The 18,530-nt window shown below is 49.0% G+C and overlaps 1 long non-coding RNA gene across 1 annotated transcript; it reads right to left on the bottom strand.

Moving 5' to 3' along the window:
• Window positions 1–11,689: 11,689 nt before the first annotated feature.
• On the bottom strand, window positions 11,690–12,596 carry LOC149343375 (uncharacterized). The gene is made up of 2 exons (XR_016282708.1): window positions 12,442–12,596; window positions 11,690–11,828 (listed from the first exon to the last, which is right to left on the bottom strand). It is a non-coding gene; the product is annotated as an uncharacterized LOC149343375 (long non-coding RNA).
• Between the last annotated feature and the right edge of the window lie 5,934 nt (window positions 12,597–18,530).

Below are 18,530 nucleotides of genomic sequence, written 5' to 3'. Positions count from 1 at the left end.
GATGCCCTTCGGACGTCCTCTCATGCCCCGCATGGTTTATCCTCAACACCTCGCCGCCTTTCGTCTTCCCCGAGTGGTCCGCACTTGTCCACTCCTCGCCGTCCGCGTCTCTGCTGGTATCACCGAACTTTCCAGCACAACGCTCGCCGCTGCACTCCACCATGCAACTGGTCGGGAAACGCGCAGCGAGATCACTGACGGCGGCGTGTGACCTCGCTCTTCAACCTGGCCGCCTTTTCATCGTCATGGATCGCATTTCTGGCCTGCGCTTCCTCATCGACACTGGTGCCGAAGTCAGCGTACTGCCGGCCTCCAAAGCAGACCGTGCTTCCAAGTCACATGGACCTACTCTTCGTGCGGCCAACTCAACCTCCATCGCAACGTATGGTCTCCGATCCCTGACTCTGGACATTGGCCTACGGCGCACGTTTCGATGGGTCTTCATCGTCGCCGATGTACATCAACCCATCCTCGGTTCCGACTTCCTGACGCATTTTGATCTGGACGTCAGCATGCGTCACCATCGTCTCATCGACAGCAAGACGCGCCTTTCCATCACTGGCGTTATATCAGCTGTCGCTTCCACTGGAATCCGAACTCTGCTTCCGTCATGCCCGTATGCTCAAGTCCTTGCAGACTTTCCCGAGGTCACGAAGCCTTGTAATTTACGTCAGCCACCCAAGCACGGTATCACCCACCACATTGTCACGCGTGGTCCACCTGTCGCAGCTCGCCCGCGCCGCCTCTTTGGTGAGCGTCTGGCTATTGCAAAACGGGAATTCGACCACATGCTCCAGTTGGGTATTATTCGCCCTTCATCCAGTAGTTGGGCTTCACCACTCCATCTGGTGCCCAAGAAAGATCCGGGTGACTGGCGTCCGTGCGGCGACTACCGGGCTCTCAACGCTCACACGGTCCACGACAGCTATCCCCTTCCACACATCCAAGACTTCACTGGACATCTGGATGGCTGCAAGATCTTTAGTAAAGTGGACCTTGTCAAGGCGTACCACCAAATCCCTGCTGAGCCGGCCGATATTCCGAAGACGGCCATCACTACACCCTTCGGACTGTTTGAGTACGTGCGCATGCCTTTTGGGCTACGCAACGCAGCTCAAACTTTCCAAAGATTCATCGCTGAAGTGACGCGTGGTCTCCCGGCGGTATTCGCCTACATCGATGACATCCTCGTCGCGAGTCGTACTCCACAGGACCACGAGCGTCACCTCCGGGAACTCTTTCAACGCCTCCAAGAGTTTGGCTTGGTCGTCAATGCCCAGAAATGTGTCTTCGGCTCTTCTGAGCTCGAGTTCTTGGGCCACCACATCTCGGCGCTGGGAATTCGTCCACTGCCTTCTGACGTCCAGGCCGTTAAGGACTTCCCAGCACCAACTACCCTACGCAAGCTCCGTGAGTTCCTGGGCCTAGTGAATTTTTCACGGCGCTTTATCCCACACTGCGCCGAGCTTCTTCACCCCTTGACTGACCTTCTCCGCACCACGAAGTCCTCATCCTCTGCGATTTCCTGGTCTCCCGAAGCTCAGGCCGCTTTCACGGCTGCCAAACAAGCCCTCGCCGATTCAGTCGTCCTCATCCACCCTAGGACTTCCGCGCCTACTCGCATCATGGTGGATGCTTCCAGCGTGGCCATTGGCGCGGTTCTCCAGCAGAAGATTGACTCCGAGTGGCACCCACTGGGTTTCTTCTCTCGGAAGCTCCAGCCTGCTGAGACTCGCTACAGCGTATTTGGCCGTGAGCTGCTTGCTATCTACTCCACGATCCAGCACTATCGCCACTTCTTGGAGGGCCAGCCGTTTTACGTTCTCACGGACCATAAGCCTCTGGTGTATGTGTTCCGTACGAACTCTTCGAAGTACGTCGCCCGTGAACTTCGTCAGCTGGCCTACATATCGGAGTTCACAACCGATATTCGACATATCAAAGGCACCGACAACGAGGCAGCTGATGCACTTTCACGCATTTCCACCATCGGCGTGTCTCCACCTGCTGTGGACTGGCCCTCCCTGGCGCGGGCACAGCTTGAAGACCCTGAGCTGCACGCCCTGCGTGACCACCCCCGAGCACTCCGTCTGCAGCTCGTGCCTCATCCGTTTGTGTCCGGATCACTCTGGTGCGACATATCATCGGCTCTACCGCGACCGTTCATCCCGGAGGCCTTTCGTCGTGCCATTTTCCATTCCCTTCACGACATCTGCCATCCTAGCATTCGGGCCACGCAGCGCCTCGTTACCCAGCGGTACGTCTGGCCGAACATTAACACCGACGTTCGCCAGTTGGCCCGCTCGTGCATTGCTTGCCAGTCCACCAAAGTGACACGCCATACCAAGACTCCCCCTCAGTCTTTCCTGCCGCCAGGATCACGATTTGACCATATTCATATCGACCTGGATGGACCGCTTTCCCCTTCTCAGGGCTACAAGTATATTCTGACGATGGTCGACTGCTTCACCCGTTGGCCGGCAGCCGTGCCCATTCCGGACATTACTGCGGAAACAGTTGCCAGAGCCTTCGTTTCGACGTGGGTTTCCCGCTTCGGCTGCCCCGGCATTGTTACCACGGATCGCGGCCGCCAGTTCGAATGCGCCCTTTTCACTTCGCTCACCCGGCTACTCGGCACTAAACACTGCCGCACCACATCGTACCATCCCTGTGCCAACGGCATGGTCGAGCGGTTCCATCGCCAGCTCAAGGCTGCCCTTACTGCGCGCCTGGATCGCGAGCACTGGGTAGATCACCTCCCTATGGTGCTCCTAGGCCTTCGCGCCGTCCTGCGTCGTGACCTTGGCTGTTCGGCGGCCGAACTCGTCTTCGGTACCTCCCTGCGGCTTCCCGGAGACTTGTTCGTACCTTCGGCTCCCTCGTCCCAACCCCTGCAATACCTTCACCGCCTACAGGACTGTCTCCAGCACCTGCGCCCAGTGCCGCCTCGCTCAACTGCCCATCAAGTCTTTGTGCACCCGGACCTTGCTTCCTCGACGCACGTTTTTCTCAGGCGAGACGCTGTAAAGGCGCCTCTTACCCCTTCATACGATGGCCCGTACCGCGTCCTCACCCGGACGGCAAAGTCAGCGACAATCCTGCTCGATGGTCGTCAAGAGGTCGTCTCCCTCGACCGACTCAAACCAGCGTACCTCGAGACACCTCCCCAGGAGCTCCCCTCAGATGTTGCCGGCCCACCTGCAGACCTGCTTGCCGCTGTGGCTAATCCATCTCTGCCCCGTCGGCGCGTACATTTCGCCGTTCCGACTAGGCGGGGGGCCCTATAGCGCCCGGCGACGCTATAAAGCGCCGGCGCTAAGATCGGCGTTACAGCGCGCGCTAGAAAGAGAATAAAGATGGACTGCGCGTGCTCGGGGCGCATGCCCGGCACGGGCAGTTCGGAACTAGAAGCCTGCCACGCTGGTCGTCTCTGTCTGGTGCTCCGCTGCGACCCCGTAATACCTCAACAGCGTCAGTCGTACTGCGCATGCGCCAAACGCTATTTCAAACCGATGCCTTACGTTACGTACGCTATTTTTCGAATTTAGCGTGCATGCTCTTGCGTACGCCAGGAAAAATAGCGTTGTCAACATGGCGGCGCCCACGTCGCCCGCTTTGAAGAGAGAATGTCATGTTATTGGGTCTTTAAGCACATTCATTGCCTTTAAATAGAACATGTGATATTCGCTTTGCCTCCTCTCGCCGACAGCAGAATGAATGAGTGATAAACTTGCCCTGTTTTGGATTCTGTGTAACAAATCCGCCGTTCAAAACCCTAACAAAACACCGCCGACTGTGGATTGGCTTGATTTGGATTTTTATGTCAAGGCCCAACAAACACAAAACCTCCCCACAAACTCCAAAAAAGGACGGAATGTCCCAGTCCCAGTATAACGTTTATCAAACGTTTCCAGACCATAGAGGCACGACATAGAAACACAAGCAAAAAGGCAGTGCTCCCACTAAAGGTCTAGAAACTTTTTTTCTGGAGTGTTAAAGGGAAGCTGAAGAGATCTTCGAATTCATTAAGATGCTCACGTATGGATGTGGGAACATTAAAAATCATGAGGGTGAATTTTTTTTTGCAGATTAATCACTTAGGAGCGACGTAATCGCCGTTTAAAATTGCGCGGTAGCTCCGCCCCCCGCTGTCCGCCGAGCGCTGCTGATGACACTGACGATGCGAGCCGAAACCGAAAACCGTGGGGTGGTGACGTAAACGTTAGTGTTCCGTCGCCTCGCAGCCTCCGCGACCGCGCTTGTTTCTGCGTGCATGCCATCGTAAGTTGCTTCGAGCTGCCGTGTGTTCCTGTATTTGTGCGTTTTTTGTTTGTGGTGACGTACAGAAACGTCTGCAGCATCGAGTGAAGCGGTAGACCATCATGCCGGCGTTCTGCGCAGCCTTCGGCTGCACTAACACCAGCGGCCGCGACGATGTGGTCTTTCATTATTTCCCGCAAAATAAGAAGCTTTCAGCGAGGTGGGTCGTTGCTGTGAAGCGAAGGGATTTCAAGCCCTCAAAGGCTACAATGCTATGCTCTGACCACTTTCGTGATGAAGACTATGACCAGAGCCTGTCGATAATGCATTCATTGGGCCTGTCAACAAAGTCAGCTCGACTGAAACCCGGCGCAATACAGTCTGTCGTCGCGCACAGGAGCTCGTCACCGCCACCGAGGCTTGCTTTCGCGAAAAGGCGGAAGCTCGAGGTAAGAATTTGTGTATTAACTCTATGAGAATTTGACTGCGCGAACCGGTGTTCTGTGTAGTGCATGGCGCGTAATTTCGTGGATGCAAGACTTTCGGAAGTAGCGAAATGAACGGCGCTGGAATGAGAACGTCAGGACGGCAGCGAACTGAAGCTTACAAAATAAGTGCTTAGCTTTTGTGCTTGCAGGATTGCATCATGTATCTCGTACAGGATTACTCATATCAGAGCTCGCCCTTAAATTTTTTGGCTGAATAAAAATCGTTAAACTGCTACTAATACTGCAAGAGCTGGAGCGACGCGAAGTGCGCCTCACAACCGGAGACTGTGTACCGCGCGTGAGCAGAGAACTTCGTTCGGTAAGCGAGCACGTGAAAAGACGTTATATGCAGACTCTTTACTCAATTATGTTGGAGCTCAGATATTCTAGGATTCATGCGTAGCCCTCAGTGGCGAGAACATAGGAAGTAGTACGCGGCACATTTTTCTTCGTGCTCGGAGCACCGAGAAAACTCTTTGCAGATATGTTTCTGGTATACGGGCGCGCGGCGTTTCGTTTTCAATTTGGATTCGCCTGGGGCCTGGCTGATAGCCTCCTCGTCAGCGCCCAATGTGCGCAGTCCGGCCCCAAAGCGTACACTTTTTTTTTTTGAGCGATCTACGTCGGACGCGCCCGCAGGCGCTGTGTTAGCGCGTGAAGTTGGCTGTCAGGGTATAAGTTTTTAAAGAGATCTTTTTTGCTTGGCTATAGTATTTGCAGGAGGTGCTCCAAATCTGCAAATACAACATAATACGAAAATAAAAATTTAATTAAGATATGCAGTTTAGTGAGCTAATGTAAGCCTTCTGCCTATTACTAGTGTCTGCCATATAACCCAGTATAGCCCCGGGGATAAAATTAATTCTATATTAGGTACCCATTTTTTAAAATAAATTTTGGACCTTGTCAAAAAACACCTGGTATATAATAAATGATCTCACTTTGCACGGAGCTCGCCAATCAACAAAATGGTTTATGAAATAAATCAGAAGATTTTACTCATACTGAAGCACACTTTTGTTCTGTTCGCAACAATAACATCATATGGCTTATGCCTTTCAGGTTATTGCCGAACTGCTGCAAGATCAAGACAGCACACCAGACGATAGTGCAAATCAAGAGTGCATGGAAAATGACATCACACGTGGAGGCTGCACACCAGACAGTCAAGAATGCACACCAAACAGCAATACAAATCAGGACTGCGCAACAAGTCGAATGCCACTGGCAGATGCTGCTGAGGACCCTGCATCGAACTTTTCTAAAAGTCATGACAAGGCTGACAAGTCTGTTCAAGTTCTAATGCAGTCAATATCAGTAAAGTGTTCTGCCAGGAATACATTTATAATAACACATGTAGTCGTAAAAACTTGCCGAATGCAGCATGGCTCCATACATTAATATTATATAATTGTGCGTCACGTGTGCTACAGCCAGCCTTGCGATTCGGCCTGCTCGGTTGCAGCACGAGGCCATCGAGTTAGTGAAAAAAAAATCGCTTGTCGCTTGATCTGAGAACAGTACGATAAAGGCGGCCGCAAACGGATGGAGATATTCCTACAAGGGCTTGCAGTATGAAGCAACTCGCCTAAACAAGGATTTCAATTTACTGCCAGATTCCATCTTGGCACGCAGAACGGAAGGCGCACGTTTGTCACCTCGACGAGTTCTTCCGCAAAGCGCCGCGAACTTTTGTTTTACGCGTGTGTTATGAACCGAGCCGGCACGCAGCGACCATGAAGCGATGTCAGCATAAAATATGCGTGCAAAAAGAGCCTGATAACTTCTTGCGCATGTCAGTGGTCTGTGTGCATTACAAGCAGATTTGCGGAAGCACCCAAAAGCGGCAAGACAACAATGCCGACGATCACATCCCGCTTACATTGCATTAGGAAAATTTCGTGGAGCAGTGCTATACTACATTTGCTCGTTTCAAAATTAATTTATTATATCTCTGAATGAAGTTTGGCTAGAAAAGTATGCTTACCAAAGGACATCTCCAACAAGTGGAGATGCTGACACTTCGCTTTCGTTCAAGCCAAAAGGACCGCTTGCGCCAGCATCGGTTTTTCTTGGAGAGGTTTGCTCTTTGCGATTGGTTCGTACATGTAGGGGATGACGCCAAGATCCTCCTGGTAATCTTCGATGTGTTCCATCGTGATATAAGCATCAAACCAACAGCCCGAACCACCGCGCGCCGCGCTTCATGTACTACATCGGCGGCGACGACCGAGCCGGGCTCACCGAGCCAACGCAACGCCAGTGTTCACGTCACGAGGCGCCCAACCAATCACAGGTGCCAACGCAACGCCAGTGTTCACGTCACGAGGCGCCCAACCAATCACAGGCGGCAACGAGGCGCGCGAGCTGGCCCGAGGCTGCTGCTGCACTTTTCGCCAAAATAAAATAGGTTGCCGCTTTCCTTTGCCTAATTTCGATGAGAAATTCGAATTCCGAGGGTGGAAAACTGTAAAGTGCATCTCTTCACTGAATTTTTTTGGGAAACCTTTCAGCATCCCTTTAAGCAGCAACAAAAGCGAGTTAATGCATTTTGGTCCCAGAAATGTAACTGGGCATAACGTTTTCGGGACCAATGATTTTCAACAAAAAATAAAAATCGACTGCTCGCGCTCTCTTTTCTCTCTCCTTCGCGCCACAAGCTGCGGGTAGAGAAGGTTTTGCTCTTGCACTCCTCGTTTTGAGAGATGAAACGGCAGTTTCATTCGAACAGCCGAAGGAAGCGGTTAACCCCGCATCTCTCTCGGCGCATGCGTTCCTCGCACGTGGGCCGTCGGCTCCATGCTGCAGGCAGGCTACGGCGGTCTGCATTTTCATCGCGCCGCCGGAAGCGGCGGTGACCAGCTTTCCCGTCTTCTAGCGTTTTCCCTGCTGCCGTCCAACTTCAACATTGTGTGGTGGCCCCTGCAGGCATCTCCGGCTGTCGGCGCTCCTAGCTTCGCCGCTGTCTAGCAGAATTGCAGTAAAATGGCCTCCCGTCGCTGGCCCGGATTCCTCGCTGGACGGAAGCCATCTTGCGTACCCTTATTCGCGCTGCCCCAGCCGTTCGAGCACAAGCCCTAGCGCACGGCAGTTCTTGCTCTCATCACTACGCCAACGATTCACGGAGTTTTCCCGCGGACCTCGGCGTGCCCATACCATTCCTTTTGGAACTGATGCAGCGGCGGCGCATCGCAAGACCTTTGCGCAGCTTTACGGTCGTACTGATGCCGCTGTTCGAGGCGGCGTTCTCGGTGGCGGAGTTCGTAGCAATTAATAGGCGACTCCTCACACGCACCCTGCATTCCTCAGCGCCTCCGACGACTGAAGCGCGTTGGTGGTGGAAGCGTGGCCCCCTACAACGGTCATAGACGGGAAGAACCTTCGGAGACCCATCACACTCTTTCTGCGAGTGCCCATGGATTAGCCTGCTCTACCTACATCGCCACCGCCCAGCCATCCTGTCGCAGCGGTATAGTTTGTGCAGTGTTCGCGTGGCTATATTCACTCTCCCGCACTGGATTAATCGTGCCTTGATCTCGACTCCCACGCCGGACTGTGCCGCATGTGCGGTCTGCCGCACGCGCGCCACTGCACCAGCCTCAAGACGTCCCCCCTCCCGCCTTGCTTCAAGCCGTCTTACCCCACACTTAGTCACAAGAAAATAAAACTCCCAGTATCTTTACGAGGGTGTAAGGCGTATATTTGAGCGTTCGCTGTGCTGTGAGAAGGCGCAGGACAGAAGGCTGCGTTTAATTCATGGTTTCAGCTGTTGCAGCCTTCTATTTCATCCGTGGGTTTCCGTTGGGAACGTCGTCAAGGTATGTTGGTTTATTTTATTTATTTATTAAACATACTGCAGGCCCTATTTCGCACTTTTTTTATTTTCGCCAAGTAGAACTATTTTTTTTCTGTTTTGATAACATGTCGCTGAAACTTGCTCCGAGTCTTTAAGCGAGAGGGGGTTTCAACTTGAAGAAACCCCCTGTGCAGCGTACGCCCATCTCACCTTTTCTTTTGTCATCGAAGTTGCTCTTCACATACGTTTGCTTTTGCGTGTGCATATCTGCTTTTGTAGCTCTTAGATAACTTATCAACTTCCAGCCCGTGTTCTGTTTTACTTGCTCCATTTTGCAGATTTCTCAGAGCTACAGAAAAAAAGTGGCCATCATTATATGTGTATTAAATTGTGTATTAAAAGGTGCATACGTTTGCGTCTGCTGTTTGTATTCATTCAAATTTGCGCCGTTGAACGGAAGTCTTGTTCGGCATGGACATTCAATTCGTCTGTATCGTTTTTCTTTGACGCATTTTGATTGTGGTGGTGTATGGTGCTGTCGCCGGTATGGACGACAGGCTACAAGTCGTGCTAAAAGTACAGCTAGTAAACTGTATTGACTTCTGTATGGCGCTGCTATTTGTTCTTATATGGGCAAGATGGGGTGACTTTTTGAATTCATATTTCCTTTGTGTGTAAAATGCTAAAACATTTCACGTAAACGGATAAGTGCGGAACGTCCGAGCCAGCACGCATTCACACGAGTGGACTGGTGTATTAAATCACCTGTAAAGTAAGTATGCGCCTGAAATTTGGCACATATGTGCGCTTGGATGCCTGCAGGCTGCATGGAAAAAGAGGAATACTTTTATTGAACCAGAGCCGAGAAAGAGTATTTACTTTTTGGGGCTGTCCATAGGACGCACAACTTTTTGGACATCGCTAGTTGTGGGGACGTTTTTTGGATGTGTTCGGGAAAAATGAGCAGCTCCTGGGGAGATTCGAAATGTCCCGATGGGTTATTTTTGGGAGATTTCGAGGAGGTTTTGTGTTTGCTGGGGTAGTCATAGCCTTTCCAAAAGTAGCCGTTTCGGCCGTTTCGGCTGTAGGGCAGTAGGGGTCCGACAGAATACTAGTACGTACGATGACGTTCTTAAAAAACATTGCTCGGTTCGGTTACCTAAAAAAATTAAAAAAAAAGCTAGGCCCTGCCTTGACTGCGCAGTGCGCGACTCACCGGACGCCATGGAGGAAGGAAAAAAAAGAGAGGCCGTCACGTGACTTTTGGGAAGCCGGAAACAAGCTCGGCGCCATCTTACTCCGGCGGGCTTCTATTTACATTTCGCCGCCGCGCCGATTGCGCGCGCGTTTCAAAGCCAACGAAGGAGCGTGCTACCGCATGGGCGCAGGCCCCCGCGCGAGTGGCGCTTGGCTGCTTGCCGGTTTGGGGTGCCCTATGTTGGTGTTCGTCAGCGGAAAAGTTAATAAAGCGGAAATACCCGTGTCAGACAGGCTGCTACTTCCAGTTACTGCTTCGTACTGAGTCATACAATGCTGCCATGTGACCACACCCCACCTTAGAGTTCAACCTGCCTTTTATTGCAGCTCTTGTCGCTGAATGTTGCAATCTGCCTCCATTGTGTATGTTTTGGAAGCTGGCAGTGTCAACAGTGCCTTCTGTTGCAGCAGTGAGTATTAGAAAAATTCTGCAGTATTTTTTTGTTGGTGTTGAATACCATACTTATCTTCATTGCATGTTTTCATGCAGCTGGCCATGCAAGGAATGCTTTCTCATACAGCAGTGAGGATAGACAAATATACTAATAAGTTTGAGTTCTTGACCCTGAACACAAAACGTAGTATCATAACGTGTTGTAATGGTGGTCGTGCCAACAATGACTTTTGATTCACAACTCCAAAAGCCATTCATAGAGGCGACAGAAACGGAGAGGGCCAAAGTGCATATAGTAGAAGGCAGGGGAGGATTTATGGATGGGGGGTGGGGGGGGGGGGGGGGGGGCGTCGCTTCCCTCCAAAAGACTGAAATTTTACATAGGCCAACCATTCTGAACACCTTTTTCTCAATTAAAAAATTTCTGAAAATATACGTTTAAAATGTACGTGACTGCCCCCTCCGTAAATCCACCCTTTGTAGCATGGCAACATCGCATATGTTTCACATCCACAGATCTAGTATTGTGCATAATATATATGACCGTAGCTTTTCAGACTTCTAGAAGTTTAGGAGTCCCCAGTGGCTGCAGTATAAGTTTCATGGTGTTGTGCCTCATTTCAATGCTGTGTTTCATATTTAATGTGCAGAGCTGCAGCTGTACGCTCCGCTTTTCTCTACTTGGTGAAATACTAGCTTGTAATGTCACTGCATAGTAGCACACTTTACTTGTGATCGACAATACAGGCAATGAAAGTCGATTTGTTGTACGTAATGAATGCATCAAATTATTTTTCTTCAACATAACCACAGGCCCTTTTGCTGGGCTAGTTGGTGTGACATTATGTTCAGGAAAGTAAAAACAGCATAAATTTTACACAAACCACACAGAAAGATGGACAGGACGGGCGCTGTCCGTCTTTCTGTGTGGTTTGTGTAAAATTTAGCGCTGTTTTTACTTTCCTGATCCCAATGACCACCACAAGCATCAATGAAATTCAGCGCACATGCGGATCCTCATTTCACCACGTACTTTTTACGACAAATAACGCTATCACAGGACATGGGCACAATAAACGCATGTGAGAAAAGGACTCCAAATTCAGTTAGAGCTTCGCCTTTTTCGCACTTCTTGACCATGACATCAGCTAGAAAAGCAATTGCAAACCTGCTACAGGAAACCGGTATAAGCATAGCGCGTGACCAAAAGCACAGAATTGGCCACGATATTGATGCATTCCCAAGCAACCACCGATATCCTTCGGACGGCCGACAGAGGTCTGTTTCGGATGTTCTGTACGTCCGCTGAACATCCGCAAACAGCCGGTAGACGTCCGTCGGCCGTCCGAAAGGTGGCCAAAGGTATACGGTTCGCCCGCCGACGTACGTCCAGTTGAGTACGTCCATTGGCGGATCTTTCTCGGATTTTCGCATATATGGTGCATGCGTGCTTTTTTCACTCCGCCCGATGCAATAAAACCAAAAACAATTTGATGCATAGCACGCATATTTTATTGTGGTTGATGATACATCAGCTGAGCAATGGGTTATATTCGGAAAATTTCTTAAATGTGACTGTTCAAATGTGGCAAGCTTGGGACACACATCCGTAATCTTCCCACCCACAGGATTTCTGAAATAAAAAGAACGCGGCAAACATCAGTCATGTGAAACAAATGGCACAATGCAGCAGCCCAAGTAAAGACATTGGAACCAATTAATAGAAGTGTTTAATGCTGCAATTATAACAGACAATGCACTTTAACAAACAACTCAATAAGTATAAGGCAATAACAGCTCTCACTTTTCCACATCATATTTGACTATGAATCTGTTATTTATTCTCATGGGCCCTAGGGCACTAACCTGCGCAGCACTGTACGCGACTGTGCACAGAAAGCCGCAAAGCTTCCGTTGCGAACCACTGCGAACTGCACGTGCTTTCTATGGTCTGCCTTTCGCGCGTTGTCACTCTTTATATAGGCACAGTGAACCTAGCGATGCCTTAAAAATTAACAAGATGTGAAAATACTCTGTCCCGCAACTTTGAAGAGGAGTGGGAATTAGCCGCGCGAGTTGAGGGCTCCCGCAGCTGTGTGATGTAGGCTCCCGAAAGTGTGAGAACAACACGCACTTGTGGAAGCCATCTCCTCGCGCTTACTGCTCCCACTGTCCTCTGAACGAATGTTATATGAGCATGCTGCATTGTCCTAGAAGCAAGTTCCAAGAAGTGTACTGATACATACCTTCGTAGGCAATCACATGTGCACTAAGCCTTCTTTAAACCAAGGTCGACGCAGTACGGGATTCCGGTGTTCCAGAAGAGCTTCAGGCGCTTCCCGTATCTTTCGAATTGCTTAAGTTACATACTTATATACTTTCGTCCACAGACCGAACAAAGCCACACATTATAACAGAGCTATAAAGCTCTGCGAGACAACACTACGCGACAAATCAACAACAGCGCTACGGAGCCGTACTGATGGATTGGATTGGACTGACCGCGAACTGACATCTATGATGATGGTGATAGCTGAATGCACGGGAGTTTTGATACTTACGAATGGTTTTAATGGCAAGTTTAGCTAGCAAAACGGTGGACATGTCGCACAACTCCACTAATTTGGAGAAGTTTTATAAATATAAAACTAGTCATTGAGTTCTTGCAAAATTCTGCAACACCTGCTTCTCCTCTTAGATAAGTTTAGCTCGTTGGCGGCTCTCACTGCAGGAAGGAGTGGAATCGCACCAATTTACAAACATCTTCGCGTCAAACCCTCCAACTGATGCAAATAAAACAGTATACATACACGAAAGACCCAAATTTTCTGTGAAATAAAAAACGTCCATACTCATGGCCTGGGAAAATACCCGGCCTTACATCCTTCGGACGTACACCTCGTCTCTCATGCGGATATACAAAAGTGAACACTTTCCGTACGTCCGGCGGATGTACGAATGCGGATATCCGAAATCGGATTGTGTTCGTACGTCCGACGGACGCCCGATTTCGGCAAAGGACGTTCGGATCTAGCTCGTACGTCCGACGGATATCTGTGGTTGCTTGGGTTCGAAGAGACAGAAGTAGTGCATGCACTAGAAGAGAAAGAAGTTAGTTGGCTCTGCGCTCGGACCACTGAGGGACCGCCGCAGTTTTTCGTACTCCGGTGTTCGATTTCGCGTTGCACGCTACAATATGAACGAATACACTTGAGCCCGGCACGTCCCAGAGGCAAATAGCTCGCTAGACGCTTCAAACGTTACACGTACGCTTCAAACGGGCATGTAGCAAAGTTTCTGTATACTAAGAGCAAAGCGAGCGCAGCTGCTTCCTTCACAATATCGCTCTCCGCCCATGTCATGGCCCCCGCCGCTCAAACAAGCGCAATCGTCGAAAAACGAAAATGACAGTTATACCGACGTCAGTGACAATCGCTGGAGCGTTGCAAGAACACGCATAGGTAGCAACGAGGTTTCGCTGCCGATGTAAACGGGAGCGCGAATGGCACACACACACTGCACGTACAGGACGCGAAACGTCCGCACAATGCGCCGACGACCGCTCTAGCGCCCGCCGTATTGAATCACTGGTGAACGAACAGCGCGAATGCAGCGGCGGTCTCCCGACGGCTCCGAGCAGTGACGCAGTAGACGAAATGCCCGTGCGATCGTGGTCGCCGAGCACGTTGAAATCAATGCACGCAACAACGAGAGTTTTGCGGCGAATTCCACCTGAGATATGAGTGAACGGCGCCAACGTCAGCCTGTGAGCACGATCAAAAACAAACTCGAGCAGTTGAGGAAAGCCCGCCTACGCCGCACCTCAAATGCTACGCCGCGGCCGTCTGCTATCGCCCGGTTTGTAAACAGCAACTACAACGCCGTTGCTAAGCTGCCGGAGTAAGATGGCCTCCCAATTGAGAAAAAACCACATGATTTCCTCCACACTTTTCTCCCAGGGTGCTGTGTGGAAAGGGCCTCTGCTCTTTTTTTCCTTCCTCCATGCCGGACGCCAAGCAACTGGCTAGCTATGTGATACGACTTGGATCAGCTTGGCCAATGCCTCGGATAAGCACGAAAAATACGACCCAAAATGTTTTTACACTATAACACCAGATGGCGCCACTGCGGCCTTAGCCATCTTTGCGTTCGGGCGGTTGTACGGTAAACTAAAAGTGCTCCTGCGACTTCCACAGTAACCTCCCGCTAAATGCTTGTGTATAGCGTACGTAAGCGCTCATACGCTATACTAAAACTCTCTAATATCAGCTTCTTTAATAATGTGTATTTATTATGGCGGGACGCAAACGGTAGACTGCATGAAGTTTTGATTTTGAAGAGGTTACTTTTGTTAACTGGTTTTTTTTTTCTTAGTGATTCGGTTAAACCGCATTTTGCAAAAGCCGTTAGAAGTACTGGTAGAGATACGATGTACTTCTTGGAGGTTTTTTAATTGTGTGTTTGACGTTCATCGCTTTGTCTCCAAGTAAAATCAAACTCTTTCTTTTCTGCAATAGAATCTGATCACGATTTTTTCGCTGCATGAGCCCTTCTATTTCACGATCATTATGAGTTCCTAGTCTTCTTGCAGTCAATCATTTTGCAAAGTGAGTAAGAAAATAATATGCTACTTCGGCAATAGAGGCCGGAGAATGCAGTAGCAGATGACAGTGCAAATTATTTTTGTTACAGAGGGTGAGTTGGAAGGCGCCATCCTGTAGTTTGTGCTGGTTGTGTGATAGTACTGCTCTTTGTCTTTTAACAGAGATCATTACTGTTTCAAATTCAGTGAAGATCGCTTGTAGGCGCTGTGTTACATCCACTTGTTTCTCTTCTGGACAACGTATGTGCCGAAAAAAAACTTAAGATATCGACATCTGTTTTCGCGAATGTGCGCTCATTAATTAAGTTGTGCTCGCTACAGGATCCCCATGATGAAACATTCGGGTGACTTCCTGCTTCTTTTGCGTCAGGGATATGCGAACGTCTACAAAAACTGGACGCACATTTAGAAACTGTCCGTCTAATTAGACCTGAATTCTTCGTCTTGTGTGGTGCTGTAATTGACGAAGAACAAGAATTCCGCTTCTTGATCGTCATGGAATATGCACCGTTTGGAATGTGTCTGTTCTTCCTAGAAGAAAGGCGATTACCTGCGCAATGGATATAAATTTTTCGTGTTACGTCAAAATGAAAGTTTGCGCGCTCAATCCTACTCAACGGGATGAGAAAAAGGATATGAGTTTCAAAAAAAAAAAAGCGTATATCATCGTTTCCATAACTTGTACCTGCTTAAAAAACGTTTTAATTTCCGGTTTGTTTAAACACAGTTTTATTGCTTCTGCAAGCAGAACTCATTAATCATTGCATGCAAGGGCTGAATATTCGCCAGCTAGGAGCATCCATTTTGAGGCAGCAATTTTTTTTCGTTTCCTCTAAGGAACTAGCTGTGGAAAACAGAGACAATCTGTAGTTTTCCAAGCGTTTAATCCTGACGCTGTCCTTCTGCGCGCAAAGACCATTAAGTAGCACCGCCCGACGACTGTTCCTGCGACATTCTCCGCTTTCGAAACAGCTTTCATTGTCTCGAGACACTCAACTATGCGGGGCCGCTCGTAAGAGATCGATTCTGTCCAGTGCTAAGAATGAAAAAAAAAATATCCAATGGTGGCATTGGATAGTCAGCGAAGGGCTGCTCGCCTTTCTATTCTAGACAGTGTAGCGGGGGCGAAGAAACAAGGGTGGGCAGCTTGTTCGCAGTGTGCAGAGTTTTTTGCATCCTTTACTCGCAGCTAAAACCTAGTCCCACGAATCAAAGTGAAGAGAGGACACTTCAATTAGGAGGTGTTCTCGTGTGAGACAAAATCGAGGGCTGTAGCCTGCTAGGAAGGCTGCATGTTGATAAATCTTCACGACTCGTACGCTGGACTCACATGACAGCCATTAATTGTGTGACTACCATATTAGTTTTTCATAAAAAGCACGCGCGAAGAAACATTATTTTTTTCATTCCTTTCAGGAGAGTACAGATTATTGCTAATATTCTGTCTACCTTACGGTATTTACACAAAAATTTGAAGCTTGCATTGGGCAGCCGTCCTCATTCAAGTTCTCTAAAACGCGGCGTATGAATGCTGCGTAGGAAACGCGGAATTTTATCGAATCCAATTAATCGAATTGAATGTTAGAAGGACTTTCTGCCGTTAAGGGTGTCGCATCATAACCCTTGAATGTCAGGTTATAGCACGCGTATTTACAGGGATTGCGCGGAGTAGTGCGCGCGCACAATACTGCGTTTAGTTATCCCTCAGCTGTTAGGGCAGATAAAATCAACGTGAAATGTACAGGCGCTCCAAATGCAAAATGAGAAGGTGAGTGGGCGAAAACTTACACAGGGCAATACTACAGCAGTTGATGCATATGAATATGGCGAGGGCGCAGGTCACAAATCATTCTCAAAAATGCGGACCGTGCGAAGCAGCTCCATTTTTCCACAGACGCGTGCTCAGGTTCCATTTGGGAGATTTACAATACATGTTCGGAGTACCCTCAGGCTGGTGGTCATAAATCTATTCTATCTTTAATAATGACTTTATTATTTGGCTTATGACTCTAAAAATCCGGTGTTGACTGATAGTCCACGGAAAACGCAACGAAATCGTACGTGACCTTACGACATCATCGACATTGCCTACAGCATGAAGAACAAAAAAAAGTTTCTTCCGAAGGGGATTTTCGAACCCGCCAGTACAACGGTATTCCGCTTCGTTCCAGCTGTATGTTTTCAGTATGTTTAAAACTGGCTCCACTTCCTTTAAAACGGACATGTCTGGCCTGACCTCTGAGTTACCGAGAAAGCGAAGGTTTTCCACAGGCCCCCCGCCCCTGTACCTTATGGTCTGATAATGTGCTACCCCCTTAACCAAATTGCACATTTTTCTACTTCGCTTGGGCCTGGCTGCAACACTTGCCTCCCCTCCCTTTGCAGCCAGCGCAGGGCTTTCGAAATAAGAAGACCATCCTGAATGCAAAAAATGTAGTAAAACACCCTGTCTCTCTATCTCTCTAGGTGCCTGTTGACGCTGCTCTTCTTCGTGATATCATGCGCCGGTGAAGAATTTCACTTGCGTTCAGAAATATCTTGGGCAACCAGGAAACAACACCATCTACGACAAAAAGAGTATATCGCCAAAAACCGGCTCCCACGTTGCTTGCCCTCTCGTGCAAGGAATTCAAACAATAAAAATTAAAAACCTAATGAGAGCTAAATACGTGAAACAACTTCTCCTCCTGTCCTATAATGGATAGGCTAATGCTATGTGCTATATGTCTTTCATACCCGCTTTAATGAGAGCGCTGCTGCATGGCCTTAGTGGAATCAGGGCTACTATTGCAATAATAATTGCGCCCAAAGTGGGCAGGAATGACCTCGTAATGAAGGCGAAGTTTGTTAATTAAGCGCAGCAAAAAAAACGAAAGCCATGTATCTTCCGGGTGTATGGGTGTATGGTGGGAGTATTCCGGGTATATGGTCGCATAATCTGATTACCAGTCTTCACACTTTCCGTCAGTGGTTCCCGTCTCGGAGGTGTTTGCTCATTGGATCTGAGCGTAGGCGAGTAGTTTATTGCATCAGTAAAATCCTGGGCTCAGACTCTCGTTTGCTCGCTGCAATCTGTTTAAGTGAGGGAGGGACGTGGTCTGCATGTCGCAAGGTGTTTCGGAAGTGGAGGTCGTCTGGCGCTCCTTTACATACAGCGACGGGGGCAAAGCCAGTTGCGTTCGAATCGTTTTGGCGCAGGGAGATGTTTGAACAGCAGTCCGGGCTTCTTCTCTTACACACCAGAGCGAAGGACGGAGACTGCCGTCTGAGTGCTTGTTGCCAAGGGGAAGAAACCCAAAGTACGCAAAAAGCGGTCGCTCCTTGCATAAAACGCTGCGTGCATACGCAGCGATCGGTTTTATGCCGTCGTGAAATGTATCTTGCACTGTTTCAGCAACAAATGATCATTAAGGCATGATTCTTGACCCGGCTAAACAAGTTAAACAAGAGACCGGGCTAAACGAGGGCAGAATGCATTTCTTAATATTCAAAATATGCGACATATGCCTTCCTCATATGACCATTCATCTTCATGATCTATGAACTTCTTTCATCGGCCCCCAAACAAAAGGATGCCGAGCGCCTGTCGGAAAGCAGCCAATTTTGGGCCAATCAATGCAGTACCACTATATATAAAGGTTATTCCTCCTTATAACAGAAGACCTGTTTTCGCATACACTTATACCTTATACTCTGGTGTAATTTTGCTGCTTAGGAGACAACGCAAACATG

The sequence above is a fragment of the Amblyomma mixtum genome, chromosome 5, assembly GCF_055824585.1.
Source record: "Amblyomma mixtum isolate Tamu chromosome 5, ASM5582458v1, whole genome shotgun sequence".
Taxonomy (NCBI): domain Eukaryota; kingdom Metazoa; phylum Arthropoda; class Arachnida; order Ixodida; family Ixodidae; genus Amblyomma; species Amblyomma mixtum.
This window is presented reverse-complemented; position numbering and strand designations above follow the sequence as displayed.